The following is a 23,691-nucleotide window of genomic DNA, read 5'->3' on the forward strand; positions in this document are numbered from 1 at the left end:
TTTTTTGGGTTCCCCATGTGGTGTAGATTCTCCAGTTTCCCGCTTGTACTACGAGTTTCCGGACACCGTGTATATTTTGATTTTCTACTAATTATAAAGGTTTAATTAATATTAAGGAAATTTACGGGAACCTTTTAACTGTCAAAAAAAAAAAAACAAAATGGCGCTAAATCGCAATTTGATAACAATGTTGCATTTGAATTTCTGTGAAACAAACCAACCTAAATGCCATGTTTTCATTATTAGTAACAAGTATTGTTCCCTTAGAAATGGGTATACCATACATCACACCTCTAGGAATTCTATTTGTTCAGTGATCTAATTAACTATATTAATATTATCATGTTGAATATCTTAAAAAGGAAACTTGTAAGGTACTTTTAGTGGAAGACAACAAACAACATACATATATACATTATTTGCTTCCTAGGCTGAAATCTTTGTATGGAAAACAGAATTTTACAGGTAAACCAGTAATGGCTAATATGATTTAAGATTTTCACGGCCAAAAGTATTGTTGTTATTTGTTTTTGGGGTGTTATGCCGTGTTGCGCTAACTCCTTCTTTAGCCAACGTTTCGGACAGCATTGCAGTGTCCATCATCAGGGCAGATGTGATGTTGGACACTGCAATGCTGTCCGAAATGTTGGCTAAAGGAGTTAGCGCAACACGGCATAACACCCCAAAAACAAATAACATTAATGGCTACTTTGTAATATCTTATTCGTACCACAGTGGAAGGTACTCTCAGTATCGCTTTGGTATGGTATTATTGATAATCGAAACTTGAAATTGATTTAGCTACCTACGTATTACTTTAGGTTAATATTTTTATTTTTTATTAATATTTTAAAATAAAGTCAAACATTCCCAGGATACGAATAACCTGACAATATTTGAAAATCTTCTACTACCACCACAGTAAGCTGAAAATGTTGCTTGTGTTGTGATGGAGGACTTAGCCAGCCGAGGAATTGAACACGCTACGCCTGGATGGGACCCAAACGCGATTTCAACTCGGCCACCGACCGTTCAAATACATATTATTAAACGAATGTACATATTATTATACGAGAGCTCCGTTATAAGCGTTCAAAAGGGAGAAAAATACTGAAAATGGCTCGAAAAGAGAGATGTAAATACGAATAATAGAGTGAGCGCGCTAATATTAATAAAACCTTTATAATTAAGTAAGTGTATAATGCGCGTGCCGCTAAAACTCAGAAATAAGTACCGGTACGATCAAGGGAGTTATATGGTGTGGTAACCCTCTATCCCCCATCCATAAAGAAGGTTTCCGTTTTTACCTGAAGGGGGTGCTTTTGAAGTTATAAGGGCTGGAAGTTTCGCCCTCTACAAATTTCTGAACAGTCCAGAAAATTCGAGAGTGTTCGAGAACATTCCGCGACATCCCAGAACATCCCGGAACATTCTGGAATGTTGTGGAATGTTCGGGAATATTCCCTGAGCGAAACCAGGTACCCCAGCTAGTATGTAATAAAAAAAGAGCTTAAATTCATGATATAAATGTATTATTATGCTATAAATGTATTGTTTTGTAAATTTTTCGTTTTATATAATCTTTTGTTTTGTATAAATTTTTTAATTCATATTCGTTTCTCACAAATTTAAATAACTTATTCCATATTATGCTGTCTCAGTTAAATTCACAAGGAGGAAATCCATAATTGGTTTTATTTTACTATATAATACTTATGTACAAACTGATTAAATGTAAACTGTCGATTTCCCGAAAATAAATGAATAAAATAATGAATAAACAAAAAAAGTTGTTAGAAATTCAGAATGTGGGGTCGATGCAGCGCGAAGTAACGCAAAACTATGTGTTTTTGGGTTGAAAATTGTTTTACCTAGATAATGTAGGACGCTTTAATTGAATACTGCAAGTAGAACATATATTTGCCTTTGTTTTAATAGAGAATTTTTTAGATAATTATTTTTATATAATTCTAGAAAAAAATAAAGTATCAGGCCCATAAAAAATGCTTTGAAGTGTAAAATCTCCTACTTATGAACCCTTTTTCGGATAAAGTTTTACGATAATAACAGGTTAGTAGAACACGTTCCACGTAAACACGCGCATGCGTACTGCGTATACCGCCCGTAATACCGCAGTATTCGTGGCCGACATATTTTTAAACCGCCCAACCCCCAAGATTAGGGACGTATTATTATGGTATTAACAATCTGGTTGATTAAACAAACATCGATCGGTCGCGCAATGAAAATGTAAAAAAGCAGTCATATCCATTGGCAGCACTATCAGAGCAAATACGGAACGCAACTAAAAGCGACATGCAAAAATTACCGTGTTTTTGAGGATAGGAACAAAGTGGTGCTCCAGTTAATATTGAAAGGCAAGATAGAGGGTCGCAGAAGGCCTGGTAGGAGACAAATGTCTTGGCTGCGAAATATACGAGAGTGTACCGGCATTAGAAGTGTGGAGGAGCTATTCCGGGCAGCGAAAGACAAAGAGACATTTTCTAGAGTGATCGCCAACGTCGGGGGGACCTGCACATAAAGAAGAAGAAGGTGCGAGTCTAAAAAAATCTTGCATGGTTATTATAATGAGTAAATATTTTAACCTGATCAGTATACGGCCCTCTTCACCGTATAGCTATACCAGCGCTGCAGCAGCATATTAGGGAATCTTTATAAGTAAGATTGTTATTGTATAATGTAGAAAGTTCTTATTATGAACGGTTATGGTTTGAAAACATTTTAAAATGTATGCCTTAACTTCAGAAAATAAAATAAAACGTACATTTTGCCATTGTTTTTTGCGGGAATTTGAACCCATCGCCAAGAGCGTGATTTGCCCAATTTCAAATGTTACACGTCGAGATGGATTGCCGGTACTAATTAATATTCCTCTTCCCCGTGCAATTTATCGATATTATGCAAGATTATCGATACATTACGCATTACAGCGTGGAATTCACACACGGATTTACTCGGCGGACAGATCCACCCGTGTAGTCCTGCGATCGACGGATCGGCTCGGTTCGTCGGTCCGCTGCGCTGTCCGTCTGTAGGTCTTGAGCCGATCCGCGTGTGAATGTACGAGTGCGCAACGGATCAGCTCGATGAACGTGACCTCATTCAGTGATTATATGCCCAATTTTTTCCCCTCTAGATTTCAGGTCGAAATTTCCCTAGATTTCAGAATTCACCTGCATATTTTTGGATCCTGGGGGGAGGGGGTTGGTTTAGTTTTAGTTTCCAGAAATTTCGACCACAAAACAAAATATGAATTTGTTTTTTAGATTTTGTGTGTTTTTTTTGCTTAAGGAAATTTACATAGACGAACCATCTGTAAGCGCAGATGCTAGTCGGTCAAATGACCGACCGAATGTCCGCGCGTGCGTTGGCGAGCGAGCCGATTCGCCAAGCAAATCCGTGTGTGAATTCTGCGCTTAAATCACTGTATATTATACCTACTAATGTTTTCCTTAATATGTTCACAGGTGGCTTAAGTGCAACATATGGTTAATAGAGAATGTTTGAGATGGTTGCTCTGTGCGTCACCAACAGAAAACACGTGGAATAAAACCAGTTATTACTCTGTTCACACCGGGAGTAAAAAAGTTTATAACGTATTATTTTTTAGCCAATCAAAGTTTAGCAAAGGCAAAATCAACTATAATATATCTTCTATTTCTATCTATATATTTATTTGTTTTTGATATTGTTAATGGTGTTATAGACAGCCCCGATTTACCTAGCCGAATTAACTTCCCGAATTCTTCCTTGTACTAACTAGAAATATTGACTTGTACCTAGATTGCATGCACACTGAAAAAAATGAGTTAGCTAAAGTGTTAAGCTAATTGAAGTTGTGTAACCATCGCCTAAAGTTCAGCTACTTTACCTAAAATACTTTATGTGCAGATACCGTCGTTGTTTAGTAAAATGTGCTTGAGCTATTACAACTAAACTTTAATAATAGCACACTAAAAGCATACTTACCTAAACAAAATAATCGGTTTGGTTAATCAAGCTAAAGTAATTTACTAAACCTATTTCACTTTAGTAACTTAAGTTTATTTGTTACTTCCCAAAGTATTTAGCTAAATTTAACTAAACATCTAGTTTGGTTAAATGTTTTGTTCATATAGCAAAACTGAGGTTGGAATATCTAAATTTGGTATTTTTACATAACAATTAGTTGCTTTGCACAAACTTAGGCAAAGTGCAACAAAACTTTAGTTAAAATCTCCCGAACTTTGGTAGATCTGTTTATCGCGCAGGTGTTCATTTACGACGCAGTTATCAGATCGCCACAGTTCGCACCATACGTGAATTGACGTTCGTTGCGCGCGTTGCGAATTTATTTTTGAATTGAATTGAATTTATGTTAACCGCTGTTCCTAGTTCCTAGTGATAATGGCAGACAAAACCGTGGAGGATTATTTAATTTCTTGGAATCTGGAGGCTTACATAGAAACATTTAAAGGTGAGTTTTCTTTTTTCATTTTTTTATTGATTTAGAATTTAGATCATGGAACTATGATATTATATATTATGATAATAATGACTGAAGTACCTACGCAATAGATTTAGAAGATTTGTATTTATTATGTACCTAGTTTGAAGAGTGCGTGTTGACGCTACAACCAAGATTGTGTCAGGAGTCATGACACAAGTTACAGAGAGTGATATATAAAAAAAATAATAATTGGATCACTTGTATAGCGCCGTTTTTGTGCAAAATCACCTCAACGGCGCCTTTATTTCTTTGTTTGTTTCCGCCAGTATTATTTTGTATTGAACGAATGTTGTTTGAAACTGTAGTATTTTCTAAGTTACAATTTTACCCTAGCCAGAAACTAGAACCAACCAAACTAGCTTTGAAATCGTATATATTATATTTTAATAAATGTGTATTGCAAATTATTAATTCGGACATAACATTTTGAACATTGAATTCTGTTGTTTTTTTTTGGGAGGGATATTTTTTTTTAAATACAGGGTGACCACCCATTGTTAATGTTTACATTTGAAATTTTCATATAAATGAAATAATTTCATTATTAAAACTATTTTATCTCCGCTTGATTCATGATACAGGGTGTTCGGTATCTGCTGTTGTATAAATATACATTTTTTTAATGAATAATTTTCATTCCTTTGAAAAATAAATTTTTATTTTCTTGTTTTGAAATTTTTTGTATTATCTCGTCGTTTTTTTTCTTTATTTCAGACTCAAGCCATAGACTCGAAAACACTCCTGATAATATCTCAAGATGATATTAAAGAATTGATTCCGACTGTAGGGCACCGGGCACTGCCTACAGCACACATTAATGCGCTCAAGGATGTTATTAATCCACCTGTCATAAGTGTAAGTTTTTAAAAGCAGTAATGATGACATATTGTTTACCTAGGCCTTTTTTGGCTAACCATTTGGAAATAGTTGTACCGGACGCGATTTTGATACAAAAATAATAGTATTTAAAATAATAATTCCTGTAATTAATGAATAAATCGACTGCCGGGGGGGTCAAGCAATTCCAAAGGGATAAAAACAAAGCTTGACCCCTTCACCCTTTCTTTCCCCTTTGTGTACATACCCGCTTTTTGTTTCAGATTGAAGATATACCTTCAACTTCCAAACAAACAACGCCCATATTATATTATCAACACGATGACTTCCTTGTAAATGACATTTCCTTGTTGGAAAATAAAAACAAATCACAAAGAATAACGCAAGAAGCGTTTGAAGAGCAAATTTCGAATGTAAGTTAAATAATTTTAGTAAGTTTCAGATACCTAAGTAACTTAGGTTAATTGTTTTATACATTCCGATATATGTATTTTAGTAGTGGCAGCGTAGAATAGCCATCCTGTGACTGATATTATGATGATTATAGAAGTGGTTATTAGTTATGTAATCAATATGCAATTTAATTTTGTTTTCCAGGACTTACGCAATCATCTCCTATCAATCAATGAAGGGCAAGCACTTTTAATGCAGTTTGAGTCAAAGGGTCTGTTGGACAATTCTGCCAGACTGTGCAGTACTATTATAAGTAAGGAATTGCAGGGTAATCCAGATAGATCCATTACAAGCAAGAGATTTTATGAATTTGCTTTTCAAATCACCAAAGTCTTTAATAAAGAAAGCGCAGCTGTATATTTCACCCCATATGTGTGTTTTGGGCCTACCCAAAAAATTGCTGCTAAAGGTAAATTACTAGACACATACAGGCAGCGCCGAAAAGAATTTGCCAAATCAGGACACAAACATCTTTTACTATATTTAAAAAAAAATTATAATAAAAAATGATAATATAAATGTGTGTATGATCAAACGTGTTTTCTTTTTTGAGGCTTTGCTGGTAGCTGGAAACAATATTTTGAGAGACGATTCTTAACAAAATAACTTTTATATGAATGAGGTTTTTAATAAGTACTTTCTAGTCTTACAAAACATAATATTTATTTATTTAGGTTTAATCTCTCAAAAGGGTTGTAATAAACTACCTGCAACTCAAAGTATTTAACCCATGATTCTGAATTATGGGTATAATCCTTCGAGTTGATGGTGGTTACATTTACACCCTGTATTGTTTTCAGCTAAACTGCAAAGCTGCACTTCCTATTTAATTTAGATAATCTAACCAAAAAGCTAAGCTACAGTACCTAAAGCTAGCTAACAGTAGAGAGCTAAAACACCTATATCGGTAGGGCTATTCCAACCGAAGTTTAGTTAATCAACCTAACCATTTTGTAATATTAACTAAATAATAAGGTTACTACATCTAAACAGTTCAGTTTTTCTAACCGAACACTACAAAATGGTTTAGGTATATAATTTTTAGTTTAGGTAACACAACTAAACACAAAGCTGTCTCAGCCGATTAGTTTAGCTAGAATACCTGAATCGTTAAGCTGTCATAAATACAGTTTAGGTAACACAACTAAACACAAAGCTGTCTCAACCGATTAGTTTAGCTAGAATATCTGAATCGTTAAGCTGTCATAAATACAGTTTAGGTAACACAACTAAACACAAAGCTGTCTCAACCGATTAGTTTAGCTAGAATATCTTAATCGTTAAGCTGTCATTAATACAGTTTAGGTAACACAACTAAACACAGAAAGCTGTCTCAACCGATTAGTTTAGCTAGAATATCTGAATCGTTAAGCTGTCATAAATAAACTGCTGTTTAGCAAACAGTAGCTAAAAGTTCGGCAGTCACCACAGCAACTAAACTGTTTAGTAGATAATTACTGAAAATTTGGTAAATCGTACCTAAACATTTCTTTCAGTGCAGTTATCAATACTTTCTCAGAAATAGTAGATGTGTTCAACTGCAAGTAATTTAGTTACAAGAAGGCTATAATAACATACCTCATAAATAAATATTAATGTGAGCTTTAATTATTATTTTTCACGTATTCTATTTTATAATAACTTTATAAAATTTTACTTCTTTAATAATGTGCCACTAAAACTAAATTATTGTACATATCACATGTTTGTAAAAGTCCGTATGGGCGTACAATATAAAAAAAATAAAGAAGAGTGTCTGTGGCGGGCGGAGTGAATTTGATTTTCGTACAAATCTACAGTTTTATTCCGAGGTAGATGAAATTTTGCACACTTGAACTTCAAAACAAGAGAAAGGTCACTGTCAAAATGAAATTGCGAAAAACAGAAAATTGGGGAATTCAGCTAGTTAGTACATAAAGAATTATCCCGGTGACGGTTTGTTTTTAATACATGTTCCCGAACGTTCCAGACCATTCTCGAACATTCCACAACATTCCAAAATGTTCTGGAATGTTGTATAATGCACTCGTATGTTCTGGACTGTTCTAGAAATTTCTAAAGGGCGAAACATCCATCCCCTATATCTTCAAAAGCACGCCCTTCGGGTAAAAACGGAAACCTTCTTCATGAATGGGGGGTAGAGGGCTACCACACCATATAACTCCCTCGATCGTACCGGGACTAGTTTCTTAGTTTTAGCGGCACGCACATTGTACACTTACTTTTAAAATATATATTGATTATATGATTTACCCCTTTATCAATATAACATAAGAACAAAACCCACGAAATAACAACACTAGATCTCATGGTCAAAAACTTATCCAACAAATAACTACTAATACAACTTTTGGGCAAAAAAGCTTCTTATATCATAGTATTAAACTCTACAATAAAATACCACTCACACTCAAAAACCTCAACATTTTAACATTTACATCTCAAATAAAAAGCTGGATACTTAATATAGGGAGATCTGAAATAGAAATTTTACTGATATCAAACACAGACTAAAACAGAATCAACTGAACTATACCAAAAAACACTATTTTACTTATTTTAAAATTATTTTAAAAAAAAATTATACTACATGATATATGTTCATAATTAAATTCATATGTAACTTTGTAGTAATATTAATTTTCTTATAATTAAATTATACATAATATGTAAATGAAATCCTCAGCACGGGAGATCCCAGTGAGGATATCATTATATCTATTTGTCACAAAAAAAAGATAATAAAACACTTATTATTATTATCAAAGAACCTTGCTCACATCCTGACTCAGTATTAATAAAATAATATAAACATCGAACTCTGTAATGCCAGACCAGACAGGTGAGTCGATTGGCCATTGTTTAAACATTCGGGACATCCTTCTCTAGTACGTCCGACGCACCAATATTTACACAGCTGCGCACACGGAGTTATTGTAATGGTGGTTATAATGGAAGGTCCCTTGTTTCTAGTAAGAACTGGGATGTTTAGTTTTAGTTTATGTAAACACCCGTGAAAAATCAGAAGGGAATAACTAACCAGTACGTTGTTCCCTCCCCCCAGTTCCTAGGGGTAGGCAGAGAGGATATACTGCCACACCACTCTGTCTTAGCTTTGAAGAAGAAGTCCTTTGCTCATTCACATTTACTTATTTATTTTATTTTTTCATTTTATTTACGCTCGTTTTTGTATATTGTTATACACTAGCTAACGTGTACCCGGCGTTGAATGATTATGTCCGATATAAACGTATTTAAAATATTTTACAAGACATAATTTATTTATTTATTTATTCATTTTCGGGAAATCGACAGTTTATATTTAATCAGTTTGTACATAAGTATTATATAGTAAAATAAAACCAATTATGGATTTCCTCCTTGTGACTTTAACTGAGACAGCATAATATGGAATAAGTTATTTAAATTTGTGAGAAAGGAATATGAATTAAAACATAACAAAAGATTATATAAAACGAAAAATTTACAAGACAATACATTTATAGCCATGGAGAGAGGTTGTAGATATAAATCAAATCATAATAGAGATATAAACATTATTCATAAACCATCAGAGAAATATTCTTTTATGGACCTCTTGTATTTGGTAAGTTCGCAACTGAAAATATCAACCTTGGATAATACGCTATTGTAATTATTGCATGGTCTGTTCAGGCAAAAAAAATATATAAGTACCTACATAAAGGGAAGTAATTTATTTATTTTTTATTTACTCTCCTCATATACCCACGGGGCTTTTACATTGGGTACATTGAAATGTTCACAATTTTGTAAATAATTTTTACAATTGAATAAATTAAAAACATAATAATAATAAACTGAAATTATCACATATTTCAGTAGCTCGTTCCACATACGAGCCGACTTACACAAAAACGAGTTGAAGAAACGGCCCGTTTAGGCTAACTATAGAAAGGAAAAGACGCAATTCTCAATTAGGTTACATAGGAATGCCCCCATTTTAACTGTTTAAAATTGCTACGTTTTAATAATTGTGACCTCTTGAGGGTCCAATTACAGAGAGATCTCCCGGTCGCGCCAAACAGATTGCTTTCTCAGTTCGTATTACACACATTTCTCGGGGACAGAGCATTGTCTCGGATGCGGTATGCGGGTGGAATTCGAGTGTGTCATCATTGGAAGTCATCCGGCATTCTGCGGGGAGTATTGTGTGGCGGAAACAAAGGGAAGGGGAAGGAAAAGGGATACTATACCTTTAGATGCCCCTTCTGCAGTGTACATATAGTTATCTAGGGGATCATTGTTTTAAGGTTTAATGATAGAACGTCCAAACCCTTGTCCTGCCGGAAGGAGCTTCCGGAAGGACAATTCGACGAGTGTGCGTCCTGCCAGCAGTACGCAATTTTTTGCGGTTTTTGTATGAATATAAGAGGCTGTCCTTCTAGCAGTACTCGACTTTTATGCATGTTAAAAATAGGCAGAGGTGACAAACTTTCTGTATTTTATTTAATAAAATTAGATATGGGCGCTTATTAACATAACAGGGTAGAAAATAAACAAGAAAATGAAAAAAAAAACGAAAGTGAAAATTGTATTTATTTTGAGAAAATTAAAAAAAGGTATAATAAAATAAGACATGGGCGCTTATTAATATAACAGGGTAGAAAATAAACAAGAAAATGAAGAAAAAAAAACGTAAGTGAAAATTGTATTTACTTTGAGAAAATTAAAAAAAGGATTATGCTGGAATTCCATTCGCGATATGGTAGGTGAAGCAGTTTCTTCCTGTCTGTGGAGAGCATAAAACACATCGCGGACCACATGTCTTGCAAAAAAAGCTCGCCTTCTGCTGTTTTTTGTTGACTCTGGAGCAAACTATACATTTGCGTTGAACTCTCTTTCTGTCATCTGATTTTGACAGGGCCTCAAGAATGTGTTCTCCGCTGTGAGCGATGTTCTCGTGTGGTGGCGGCTCATTCTCTTGTAGGTTATCATCGTCATTAATAGTTAGAGCTAATACCAGGTTGGTAGTAAACCACCTGTGAGACACCTGATCATGTTCGGAGCGAAAGAAATTATTAAAAACCAAATACGCATTCGTTTCTATAATGCCCAGAACTGAGGCATATATTCTATGTTCCCATTTTTGTGTGCCCCAAGCTTTCTCCAATGCCAATCCATCCTGCCTAATGTGATTGTGAATATCGATAGCCGCAGCCCCGTCAAAATATTGCTGGACTAATTTAGGCCGATCGACTTCTCGGTAAAATAAATTTCCTTCATCGTCCCACCTTCTTTTGCGTGATGGCAGGCCAGGCAGTGTCGTTTCGCAAGTGGCTACAAATGTATGAATCTTTTTGTCTCTCCAGGCACAGGCAGTGAGCTGCACAGAGTCTTTTTCTGCTGTACTCACAACAGATGCCCCCTTATGCGTAGGACACTGAGCTGCCATCTCAGACACAGGATAGAAACTATGTGCTGTCTTTACCAGTCCAATAAAATACAATCCAACTTTGAATAACTCCACAGCTGTTTTGACTGAAGCAAACCAAGAGTCACCAACTATAACTCTGCCAGAACCATACCATGGCTCTGTCAATCTCAAAGTAGTTGCAGTTCCTGCGCCAAATTCTCTTTGCCATTTCTTCGTACTCATTGCTTCTTTGCCCTCATTAATTTCCATTCTGATCATAATGTTTGTGTCACTATCACACGCTGTTTTTACTTCACAACCGACTCCTTTTGGTTTTCTTTTAATCTTCATAACTGCTGGCATTCCGTTTTTGAAGTACGCACCCCTTCCATACCAGGCGAACATGGATTCATCTACAGTTATTTTTGACCCAGGATGGATGGTATCTTTTAGTTTATCATTCACCATCGTTACTAATGTTCTAGTGTTACGCCATTTATCAGAAAAATCAAGGTCTGAGGATTGTGTGAAGCGCAATGCCATGAGAATGATCTCAAATCTTTGGCGGCTCATACCAAATCTTTGTCCAAAATTTGCAGGGGGATATATTCCATCAGAGGTGGTATTCCAATAGGATCGTCGATCTGGAAGTTCTTGAAGAGTCATAGCATATAATATGCCAAAAACAGTTAATAATTCCTTCTCGTTCAACAGTTTTTGTCTTGCTGGAAACGAATAGTTGGTGCAATGGACTATGTAACTAAGCTTCTCTCTCGGAAATATCATGAAAAATGCATCCTTGATACTTCGTGCGGGCCCCAATGGTACTAGCAAGGTAGCTTTGAAATAGCCTTGTTGTCGTTGATCGACACGTATTGCTTCATGAAAAGTCCAGGTAACACCCTTTGCAACTGTTGTATTTCGAGCAGAATTTACGTTGCTTGTACTTGAATTCGGATGTACTGAAATACTTGTCTCGTCATCTTCGCTCGAAGAAGAAGAACCCGATTCAGACGATGCTGAAAAAAAATCCATTATTAGTGATCAACAGACGCAAAGGGGTGTAGGTACTCAATATATTTAAACTTAAAATTATTTTCCAAATAAATATAAGCAATAATTATTAGCCAGAAACACCCATACAAATTGAAAAAATCTTCCGAGAAGAAATAATAACCGCCGACGCGTCGCGACGGTACTCACACCCTCCTGATTTCCGGTCAGGTGATCGATCCATTGAGCTACGCCGGCCTATCTCCTGTCCCGTCAAATTATTCAATATGTATTAGAAATATTTCGTTCAACAACTATTGCTTATTTTATTATTTCACCTAAGAACAACATACTTTATTATAGTAGGGAAGGCAATTTTACTTGCTAAATTCCCCACTAGATAGCGTCGCGACAAATTATGTCTACATTTTATTGGTGAATACTTAGAATTGTCAAATATTATTATTTTTCGTCGTCGGCAGTTATTATATCTTCTCGGAAGATTTTTTCAATTTGTATGGGTGTTTCTGGCTAATAATTATTGCTTATAATAATTTGTAATCCTTTGTGATATGCATAAAAACCTTGTCTTATAAACATTAATAAAGTTTATCAGTTAAAAAATAATAAAAATATTTTTAATACACACACACCCAGGCACAGACACACAGGCAAGCACGCGCCCACACACACAGACACGCAAATACATACGCATACATACCCATACAAGTCAAACTTAGCAAAGTTAATTTATGTTGTGCCTGTCAAAAAAAAATTGTCAATCACGTAAATAATGGAAACGAACAAGCAACCTCCAAGTACTATTTTTTCTATGGGAATATACTAGGCTTACTATAAACGTAAGCCTATGAATAAAATAAGAAAGTTTGTACTTACAATGTTCTTCATTTGTATTTGCTTCCACTAAATTGTCATTTTCGGTTTCAGCAATTAGAACTCCAACGGGCACGGTTGATATTTTTTTGTCAATTTCCCAATATACCCTTGCATAATTGTTTTCTAACTTTTTTACAGTGCCCCAACAATAACTAATGTCGTAATTATCACCAAAATGTTTGCGACTCCATGTGTTTAGGCCATCATTTTCGTCGAAATACGTGGCTTTGACGCGAACGCGGACCCCACGTCTTATACTCGCCGCCATTTTGGCCAGACTGATCGCAGAAATACGATTCAAAAACTCGCTGAATCAGAAAGAGACGCACTATGCAATGCAGTTAACGGCATCCTGCTAGCAGGCCTACAAAGCCGCATATAAACAAAAAACTTACGTCCTACCGGTAGTACGTAAAGTCCTGCTGGCAGGACGCTGGACGTTCTATCATTAATGCACTAGATGGCTAAATATTGATAGCCTGTTTTATTTACAATAGGTTTATTACTCCATAATATTATTTAAAATATGTATTATATTAAGTATGTTCATTAGTACAGACATGTGAAAAATATTTAGAGATATTACTTCTAAAAACGAAAGTATTTGCCTCAGGATCATTGCCTTTCAAAAGAAAAAAAAAAACCTTTAAAATGTCAGTGAGCTTGAAATGTTACGACATCTATCTTTCATCTCTCAAACATTTGAACAAAACAAATTCGCATTAAAAATAAAGAATTATTAATTAATTAAATAATTTTGGTACCTACTTAATCGCTTTGATTTTAATTTTTAAATAGGAAAATTAATAGAACTTGAATAATTTCAGGATTTGAACACAAGAATACATTCAAATCACTCACACATGCACCGACAACAGAAATTAGTATGTTTAATTATACTACATTTTTGTGTGATCTACGTATATTTGAAATAAATCCGATATCGCCAATTAACATAAGACCTTTCGATTCCAGGCAAGAAAGAATTTCAACATAAAAATATTTGATCAATTTAAAAAATATTTTCAGATTGCTTTTAGGACACAGTCACGACCACAACAAAATTTTATCGGTTTATCTCTTCAGTGAGTAAGAATTTCATTTTTTAATCGTGAGCTACGGAGCTTAGAAAAATCCACGTAACTGTTAAAAATTAGAACAATTTCATTTTTTTTTCTTTTTAGAAATACAAATTAGACATTCAAACATTCCCAGATTACGAATACCTGGCAATGTTTGAATTCCTTCTGCTACCGTCATTATAATAATAATAATAAGTATTTTATTATCTTTTTTTGTGTAACAAATAGATATAATGATATCCTCACTGGGATCTCCCGTGCTGAGGATTTCATTTACTTATGTATAATTTAATTATAAGAAAATTAATATTACATCAAAGTTACAAATAAATTTAACTATGAACAAATATCATGAAATATATATATATTTTTTAATAATTTTAAAATAAGTAAGATGTTTTTTGACATATATATATATTCATATATGAAGTGTTTTTTGGTATAGTTATATATATGAAATGTTTTTTGGTATAGTTCAATTGATTCTGTTTTAGTCTGTGTTTGATTTCAGTAAATTTTCTATTTCAGATCTTCCTATGTTAAGTATCCAGCTTTTTATTTCAGAGGAAATTGTTGCTTGTGCAGTGATGGATAGCTAGCAGAGGACCGAACCAAAACCATCTCGGGGAAATTGTTGCTTGTGCAGTGATGGATAGCTAGCAGAGGACCGAACCAAAACCATCTCAAACAAGGCCAGGACACTTAATCAACTTGACGGATTTGGCCTGATATTTATATGGTGTCCGCAAACTCTTATTACAAACTCCCGAAACTGATTATACGTCACATTTGTAGTATTTTGTTGAGCTTTCGTTTTGAATAAGTCGTGTCCGAAGTTGGCTTTTTAGTCGAATAAAGAAAACGGCAAAAAGTAGATTTGGCTACAAATGTTTTTGTTTTTAACCCTTATGTTTTTAACCCTTTAGTTGACAAAAAAAAACCGAAATAAAATTGGGTTCTCCATGTAAATTCACCATTTTCCCTTATAATAATAATAATAATAATTGGATGACTTGTATAGCGCAGTTTTTGTGGAAAATCACCTCAAGGGCGCTGTACAAACTTATAATACATTTCTACAGTGATCTATGTTATTACTTAACTATTTATGGAGATAGTATACAGTACAATACTTACCTGGTAGGTCACTTGAGATTAACACTTAATTAACATTATCTAATTGTTTATTAGCGAAATTTAGATACAGGATTTAGGACATAATTGGAAAATTGAATATAACTGGACTTTCTCTTAGGAATGGTATATTTAATTTAAGGGTACGACAGCTTAAAAAGGTAAGTTTTTATTTTCGAAGGAAGCAAATACTTTGGGGTGTGACATATTGAATGAAAAAACATACACTTAGTAAGACACCACTTTATTTTTGAATTAATAACAATAGCCAACCGGGTTTCGCTTGTCCCAAGCTTCATCAGGACTAAATATCAACTAAAGCAAATTAGATACAGGCACATATAAATATAGGTAAATGAAAACAATGAGTGAAAGAGATACAAAACAGATAGAAAGAGATGCAAATAGAAAATGTGGAGACAAATTATTAAGGATGATGAGGAGGGTGGGGGGGAAGGAAATAACAGTTTCAGCGGCGGAATAAATTTAATATGGGACTATCAGATAAATTAATTTGGTTATTTATTATATTTAAATTATTATTAACTGCTTTTTTTATTTCAAGGGCTTCTAAGTTGTTTAATCTAATTCCAGATCCATTTTTATGCAATATTTTAGTTCCCGAGATTTTATCGAATGAATGATTAGATTCTATTAAATGATTCGCGAATTCTGAAAAGGCATTATTGTTTAAACATCGTAAATGTTCTTTTACTCTTAAGTTGACATTCCGGGCCGTTTTTCCGATATAAAAAGCAGAACAATCATTACAATTAAGTTTATATATGCCCGAGTGGCTTAGTTTGTCGTCTTTATCTTTAGTATTAATTAAGTATTTACTTAAATTATTATTAGTGTAAAAAGCGGGTTTTATTTCAGATGGGAATTTTTTAACGCTTAAAGAAGAAAAGTTATTTGTATACAGAACTCTACGCCATTGGAATGTTTGATTTATATTTATATTATTAGGGTTATAAGATTTGTTAAATAGGAATTTATTTGATGCTATTTGTTTCAATTTTTTATTAAGAATATTGTCTATTAGTTTTGTATCATACCCGTTGTTTAAAGCGATTTGTTTAATGATGGATAATTCGTTGCAAAAATTATTATTATTCAACGGAACGGTAACCAATCTATGAATCATGGAGTGAAATGCTGAATGTTTGTGGGATATAGGATGGTTGGATGAATTGTGAATTGTAATATCAGTATACGTGGGCTTACGATAGATATTAAATTCAAATTTATTGTTAATTATACTTAAAGTTAGGTCTAGAAAATTCAAGGTTAAGTTTGTACCTAATTCTACAGTGAATTGAATTTGTTTGTGAAAGGAGTTTAATATTTTAAGAAAAGAGTTTAATTGTCTTTCAGTGCCTGTCCAAATGCAAAAAACATCGTCAACATATCTTCTCCATAGTAAAATGTTCTTTAAGAGAGGTGAATTTGAAGCAAAAATATTGTTTTCTAAGTTATTCATAAAGATGTCAGCGATAAGGGGGCTTGTAGGAGCGCCAATTGCTAGTCCCTCTCTCTGCTGGTAAATAACATTATTGTATTGGAAGTAATTTTGATTCAAACAAATATTAAAAAGACGAGATAAATCATTAGCTAAATCTTTAGACAAGTGAGAATTATTCAGTAAATTAGACATTAGGGTTTTGCTTTCAGTAACAGGTACATTAGGGAATAAGTTGACTACATCGAAAGATATTCATTTGCAATTACTGGGAAGAACCAGGTCCTTTAGTTCATCGATTAATGCTAATGAGTTTTTGATAGTATATTTTGGGAAAAACACATTGGCATCGTTAAATACTTTTGTTATAAATGAAGATAATTTAAAATTGGGGGAATTACAACAGGACACTACAGGGCGAATGGGGCAATTACTTTTATGGATTTTCAGAAATCCGTAAAGTTTTGGTGCTTTGGGGTTTTTTGTTAAAAACTTTGTTTGGTTATAAGAATCATCCTGAAAAATGGAGTTTTTAGAATTTTTTATAGCACATTTTATACTATCTAAATATTTAGATGTAGGGTCAGATGGTAAGACACTAAACACATCATTTTTGATGAAATCTTCAATTTTTGTGTTATAATCACTTTTGTTTAATATGATGACAGTGTTGCCTTTGTCGGCTTTTGTTAAAATTAAGTTGTCATTTTTTAACTTATTCCGGATACTCTTCATGATGTGGGCTTCTGGATCTGTTTTAAGGTTAAGATTAAATTTTGGGATTAATTTTTTTAAATTTTCAGCACTTTTGTATAGAAACGGTTTTGGTTTATTATGCAGAGCAGTTTCGATGTCCACAGCAACGTTTTCAACAGCATTATCGAAGTCATTTTTATTATATTTTAAGTTATATTTAAGACCTTTAGATAAAAGGGAAATTTCTTGATTGTTAAAATGTCCAGAAGAAAGATTTTTGACACGGTCAAAAAACTGATGTGTAGGTTTTACATGGGCACTATTATCTAAAGTTTGTTGAATACTGCACAGATTTTTCAGTTTTTTGTTTAAGATCTCACGTTTTTTAAAAGCTTTAATAGAGACGAAGTTTCTAATTTGCTTTAGTTGATATTTAGTCCTGATGAAGCTTGGGACAAGCGAAACCCGGTTGGCTATTGTTATTAATTCAAAAATAAAGTGGTGTCTTACTAAGGTAAGTTTTTAGTTTAGAGCTGAATTCTGTTGGACTTGTTATGGATCTTAGTTCCGGATGGAGTTTATTCCAAGCCTTCGGCCCAGATATCCGAAAGCGCGATCACCAAACTTAGTTTTTGGCTTGCGCGTAGGTTCTATCCATAGACATATGAATATTAGTAGACCTGCCCTAAGTGATTAAAAGCGTATTATCCCCACTCCCCATACCGGTTCCATTGAGCCGGCTGGGCTCGCATATGGCCTCAAGTGAAATTTGAAAACGTGACGTCATCATTCTTGTGCGAACTATGGTCGAGGCATCATCGGTTCATTTTACGAAATAACACGGCAAAATGTTGACTTGTACTATGAAAACTTGTAAAAATAGATGTGAAAAAAAGAATAAACCCAATTGTCGTATTACATTCCATAAGTAAGCATTATTTTACTTTATTTTAAGCTTATTCACACCGTATTATATGGATCAGTTTTAGAAACATATACTATCACATCACAATGTAGCGATTCTCAAGTGTGCTCATCGTTGTTTACTGGGGTAAGTAAATTATGAGACATTTGTAAAAGTGTCTTAACTAAATACTCTGAAACTAACTACGACTCTGAAAATAGAAGCTGCCTTACTTTGCCGAATTTGGACTTCGCAAATTAGTTCATAACGTGGCGAGTAATTTGCGCTCCCATGTAGAAATGTCTATTCATTCAAAAGCAGATTTTACTTTTAAGAACTAAATGGTGATATTATAATGCGAGATGCCTATTTACTGTCAGATTGATTTATTGACGAATCACAGTCAGGCTTACTCCCTTCGTTCTTCAACAGTTGATTTTACCCCTCGCCATTATCTTCTCGTCTATTAATTCCTATGTCTGTGGTTCTATCAGTCTGCCTACAAGTTTCCTGACACCGTGTATATATAAGCTCTATAGAGGCTCTTATGTGGGAGGGTAGAATGGCTTAAAACAGAGGAGGAACTTATTTAATAATAATAAAAAACAATCATTTTTTATTCCAGGATGTGGGTAGGTTAGTGCAATCCCACACGTCCAGTATAGATATACACATTGAATGTACAATAGATACGTCAATATAATGATTTTTTTTTTGGAAATACATGTCTGATAATAATTACGTGAATAAAGCAAATTTTAAGAAATACAAGAGGATCTAAAAATAAATAACAATTACGTGAATACAATGAATACAAGAAAATTCAAAAAGAGATAAAAATAAGCAATTAATTACAACTTATAAATAGTAGGCTAGCTGAAAATTATTTATTTTTCTTTGGTGCAATCTTCACTCATATAAGGAATAATAGGATGGGGCGGTGCGCTTCATGCACATATAAAACCTTTACAAATTACTCAAAATTATATCATCAAAATTATGTATAATCGGAAAAGAACATTTTCAACAGATGAGTTATACAAAGAATCTAAACTATTCTGTCTCCGTAAACTATTTATTTTGCAAACTATGAAATACATCTTTAAAAACAAAAATAAATTCAAAATAAATGAAAACAGAACCAACATTAGAAATAATGATGTATTTTTTGTTATTGGTGCCCCTTTTTTACTCATTTAAAGTACGCTCTAGCGTGTTTAAATCGCACTTTATGGAACGCGCGTTTTTTAAAGTTACCATGGCAACATCAACAAATCAACAAAATGTGAAGTCTAAGGACGAGTTGTTTCGGAGAATTTGAACAATTCATGAAATTTCAACGTTCATTTTCAAGTTCTGTGAAAATCCTATTAAAGTTCTGTTATTATATCATTATAGGCTAGTTGCTTGACAGAACTGAACTAAAAACAGAACTTGAAAAAGTCTTTCACAGAGCTTGAAAGTGGATGTTGAAATTTGATGAATTGTTCAAATTCTCCGAAACAACCCGTCCTAAATGTCAATTGTGTTTTTCATTTCCATGACAACAAGATATTGTGATGTCACATCACGAATTCATTAATAGTTCTTATTTCCAAATTTTTAATAATAATATCATTATTTATGTTTTCAAAGTGTACCAATAAAAAAATTGCGTAAAGTATTCGTGGATAACTGGTCTTTAAAACACTTGCTTTATTTCGAGCACTCGGCTACGCCGTCGTGCTCGAAAAATCGCGCGTGTTTTAAAGACCTGTTTATCCACTTATACTTTAATATACTATTATACTCCCCAAACAAATGCAAACACACTGCAGTTTCATTGGACCTCGTACTTTCAATCTTTTACCGAAAAATTTTCAAGTGATTACTAAACTTCCTCAATATTTAAAAGAGTTTATTGGCATTATGAAATTATGGCTTTTCAATACAGCAGTTGAAACTTTTTTTATTTAATTTTTATCAATTTATGTTTCTCATAATATATTCACCATAATATATATTACACTAAACACTTATAATTTCACTATACACTATTGTAAACACTTTTTATACAAACCGCTTAGACAAACTGTAATCTTGTTTTTGTTTTATATGCCCGTAGTTTGTTTATTTCTAGGTACAATACTATAATTACTTATATATTACCCGCGCACAGGCTGCGCCTTAGTGGGTTCCCATTATTCGTATTGATTTATATAATATTGTATGTAATTAATGTAAAAATTGGGAAAAAATAAAGGAAAAAAAAGTAGTGTTCTGGCCTGGGGTGAGGTGGTTTTGATTGCACGCATAACACCTGAAGAGAATCATTCAGGAAACTAAATCGAAGTCGTTTAATATAAAAACATTCGATTTTTTCGATGTCGGAAATTCACATCACTAGTGCAGAGTGCGCACTGCATTCTCTCATTAGTATGCATTTATGGCCGCGTAGGTTGTTTAGGTTCAGAGTACCGCTGACAGAAAGACAGAAAGAGGTGTGCGCCGTTTTATAGCGTAGATTATTCAGTTACAAGATAAACACGAGTTGCTGCAGTCATAAAAAATAGGTGGGGTGACTATAATGCAAAAAAAAACAAAAAAAAGTACTTTTAAACATAAACTAGTAGTTCTACGAACAGTGGACCTCGCGTCTCTAATTTTCTCCTATTTAATTAATCAAAACCAAAATTTCCTCTGAAATCATAAGACTTGGAAGTAGGTACTTAAATAAATACCTACTTAATTATAAACCATAAACATTTGAGACATTAAAAACAATTTTTAGATAAGGAATTATATAATTTGCTCAAAGAAACGTCACTATCTCAATGACAATTCTTTTTCAAGCTTTCCTCAGGCATGTCTTTACCATAATATTTAAAAAAAAAATCCGAAGACAAAATAAACATGAAGATTTCACATTTGAAAAAATGATCTTAACTGAACCATTAAAACGGCCACCATCTTGAAACGGAACGTAAAAACAAATTTACAGACAGACAAAATGCAGAACGCTCGAGTTAAAATAGTCAATTAGCCAGTTTAGGGAAGCGGGAAATTACATGTTAAGGGTTCCCAAACAGCTAAATTTTGAAAATAATAATAATTTCCAAATTTTTAAATTAAAATCATAAATGTAAACATTTATATCCTGATTGCAGGACAAAATTGGCTATGTAGATTCGTGCTTACTAACACTAATTTAGGGTGTGTGTCTGTGATTGTAACTTTGATTCAATAAACGATCGTGTGAAACTGTGAAGTGAAGTACCTACCTACCAATAATATAATATTTTTATATCGAAAAATCATTTTAATTCTATATTTTTTTAAACGTGTATTTCTTGCGTTTAAATTTCTTAGGGTTAATCTTGACAAGTCAGATTTCTTAATATTTATAGCGTCGGCGCTTTTTAAAACGTGCAATTATAAATCACACAATTATAATATCCCGCGAATTTTCACGGGTCTGCGCTGGTTTGTTAGGTAGTAGATTTGACGGATAAAAAAATGTAACACCATCATCATCGTGAAATAGTTAGCTTTACACAGTTTTACTTTTCAAATCTAAGGATTGGAATAATGTATATAACATAGCGAATTTGGGAATCTCGCAAGTGAAAACATGGCTAGACTCAAACATACTTACAATAAACATATCAAAGACAAAATTCACAACATACAGTATAAATAGCACGGGACAGCCAAAAAACAACACAAACACCATAAAAATACACGAATGTTTAAACACCAACATCTGCGATTGCCCTCCTCTAGAAAAAACAGAACAAATAACGTATCTAGGAATTTTAATTGACCATAACCTCAGATGGATACCTCACATCAAACAAATCACAAATAAACTTCTGAAAACAATACACATTTTCCTAAACATAAGAAACATATATAAAATAAAACAATTGAAAACAATATATTTTGCACTTTGCCAATCAATAATAGAATATGGAATTATTGCTTGGGGAGGAGCAACAAACTCGGCTATCAATTACATAGAAACCGCACAGAAAACGATCTTAAAGGTAATACTAAAAAAACATAGACTGACTGATACAGACCAAATATTCAACAGCTGTGACGTACTAGATATACGCCAATTATACGTTAAAACACTACTAAACTACATTTTTGACAAAAAAAAATAAATTTCAACATACACAAAATAACACTAACAGACCAGTTAGACAAGCGTACAAAGAAAACACAAAAACTCCGACAGTAAATTCAAGCTTTGGACAAAGACACTACCGATACCATGCAATAAAAGCTTTCAACAGTGTAAAACTTGAAATTAAAATTGAGAAAAATAAATTCACACACAAAATCACAAAATGGATTAAAGAACAAAAAAGACAATATTACCAAAATGTCATAGCATAAAATAAAAATAAAACCTACACGTCACACACAAAACCAATATAAACACACATCACTCACAAACACACAAGATTATTTTCAATGTATTATATTTTAATTTTAAATATATTATAATGTATTTTTAATTTCAAATGTATTATTTTCTCTTTAAATGTATTATGTAGATTATATTTTCCTATTATAAAATGAAGGTCTCAGCACGGGCAAGCCACCCAGTGAGGCCTACATTACCGGAAAACTTAAAATGTAAAAAATAATGCACCAAATAAAAAAAAAAATCTTGTTAGAAGTTGATCCTTATGAAAATTATAGAAAAAGTATTTCCGAACCTCAAGAGTTTGAGAACCCTTGCGCTACGGGTTATAAGCATCTGTCTGCTAAGTTTTCCATCATTGCACAAGCATCATTGGCTAGGGTAATCCGCTTATTACGATGGTGATATATAATACCCGTCATCGTTCTAGTATCTCCTGTCTTTTTCGTTTTCAAATAAGACGCGTGAGAAGGAAGAGGATGAACATCAATGACGTCTGTACGAGCTCTTGCTGGGACTAGTTTAAGCGGAGCGCAAATTATTATCTGATTATTTTATATGTATTTCTTTTAAAAACAGAAAAAAAATACGAAGCCGTGGTCACCCCACGTCTGATTAACATGTTGTTTCCATAATGAGGCGTTTTATTGCATTCAGGAAGGATGCACATGAGTTAACTGCTACGCGGGACACATTCTCATGTATCATATTAAATCTCTCACCGTATACATAATTCTCGTTAATACATCATTATTTAATTATCATGTTAAGTCATTATACATAATTAATAGGAGTTGTATTACGTTAAAAAAAACATAATTATAATTGTTATTAAGGCGATGCACTACGTAGTAATGCAAAATCATGTGTTTTTCATTTGAAAATTTGGTCGTCTAGAAATGGTTCAGATCCTT

At 33.4% G+C, this 23,691-nt stretch overlaps 1 protein-coding gene and 1 long non-coding RNA gene across 2 annotated transcripts in view; one reads left to right on the forward strand and one right to left on the reverse strand.

Moving 5' to 3' along the window:
* LOC149409604 (uncharacterized) overlaps positions 1-23,691 on the reverse strand; it is a 174,164-nt gene that overhangs the window by 140,214 nt on the left and 10,259 nt on the right. The window lies entirely within an intron of this gene.
* Positions 3,870-5,688, forward strand: LOC149409605 (uncharacterized). Its single transcript, XR_016305138.1, has 3 exons — positions 3,870-4,477; positions 5,225-5,365; positions 5,611-5,688. It is a non-coding gene; the product is annotated as an uncharacterized LOC149409605 (long non-coding RNA).

Source organism: Hesperophylax consimilis, chromosome 30, assembly GCF_061612785.1.
Source record: "Hesperophylax consimilis isolate HC1 chromosome 30, BYU_Hcon_1.0, whole genome shotgun sequence".
Taxonomy (NCBI): domain Eukaryota; kingdom Metazoa; phylum Arthropoda; class Insecta; order Trichoptera; family Limnephilidae; genus Hesperophylax; species Hesperophylax consimilis.